The sequence below is a fragment of the Colobus angolensis genome, unplaced genomic scaffold (assembly GCF_000951035.1).
Source record: "Colobus angolensis palliatus isolate OR3802 unplaced genomic scaffold, Cang.pa_1.0 Scaffold478, whole genome shotgun sequence".
NCBI classification, from domain to species: domain Eukaryota; kingdom Metazoa; phylum Chordata; class Mammalia; order Primates; family Cercopithecidae; genus Colobus; species Colobus angolensis.
This window is the reverse complement of record NW_012118243.1, coordinates 569,195-570,784: the sequence shown is the minus strand read 5'-3', so window position 1 is coordinate 570,784 and position 1,590 is coordinate 569,195.

Below are 1,590 nucleotides of genomic sequence, written 5' to 3'. Positions count from 1 at the left end.
CCAGTTTTTCCAATGCCATTTATTCGATATGGCATCCTTTCCCCATTGCTTGTTTTTGTCAGGTTTGTCAAAGATCAGATGGTTTTAGATGTGTAGTGTTATTTCTGAGGCCTCTGTACTGTTCTGTTGGTCTATATATCTGTTTTGGTATCAGTATCATGCTATTTTAATTACTGTAGCCTTGTAGTATAGTTTAAAGTCAGTTAGCATGATTCCTCCAGCTTTGCTCTTTTGCTTAGAACTGTCTTGTCTATACAGGCTCTTTTTTTGGCTCCATATGAAATTTAAAGTAGATTTTTCTAGTTCTGTGAAGAAAGTCAATGGTAGCTTGATGGGGATCGCATTGAATCTATAAATTACTTAGGGCAGTATGGCCATTTTCACAATGTTGATTCTTCCTATCCATGAGCATGGAATATTTTTCCATTTGTTTGTGTCCTCTATTATTTCCTTGAGCAGTGGTTTGTAGTTGTCCTTGAAGAGGTCCTTCACATCCCTTGTAAGTTGTATTCCTAGGTATTTTATTCTCTTTGTTGCAATTGTGATTGAGACTTCGCTCATGATTTGGCTCTCTGTTTGTCTATTCTTGGTATATAGGAATGCTTGTGATTTTTGCACATTAATTTTGTATCCTTAGATTTGCTGAAGTTGCTTATCAGCTTAAGGAGATTTTGGGCTGAGATGATGCGGCTTTGTAAATATACAATCATGTCACCTGCAAACAGGGAAAATTTGGCTTCCTCTCTTCCTATATGAATTCCCTTTATTTCTTTCTCTTGCCTGATTGCCCTGGACAGAACTTCCAATACTATGTTGAATAAAAGTGGTGAGAGAGAGCATCTTTATCGTTTGAAAGTTTTCAAAGGGAATGCTTCTAGCTTTTGCCCATTCGGTATAATATTGGCTGTGGGTTTGTCAGAAATAGTTCTTATTATGTTGAGATGCATTCTATCAACACCTAGTTTATTGACTGTTTTTAGCATGAAGGGTTGTTGAATTTTATTGAATGCCTTTTCTGCATCTATTGACATATTCATATGGTTTTTCTCATTGGTTCTGTTTATGTGATGGATTGTGTTTATTAATTTGCGTATGTTGAACCAGTCTTGCATCCCAGAAATGAAGCTGAATTGATCGTGGTGGATAAGGTTTTTGATTTCTACTGGATTCATTTTGCCAGTATTTTTATCTTATTTTATTTTATTTTATTTTTTATTATTATACTTTAAGTTCTAGGGTGCATGTGCACAATGTGCGGATTTGTTACATATGTATACATGTGCCATGTTCCTGTGCTGTACCCATGAACTCGTCATTTACATTAGGTATATCTCCTAATGCTATCCCTACCCCCTGTCCCCTCCTCACAATAGGCCCTGGTGTGTGATGTTCCCCTTCCTGTTTCCAAGTGATCTCATTGTTCAATTCCCATCTATGAGTGAGAACATGCAGTGTTTGGTTTTATGTTCTCGTGATAGTTTGCTGAGAATGATGGTTTCCAGCTATATCCATGTCCCTACAAAGGACACAAATTCATCCTTTTTTATGGCTGCATAGTATTCCATGGTGTATATGTGCCACATTTTCTTA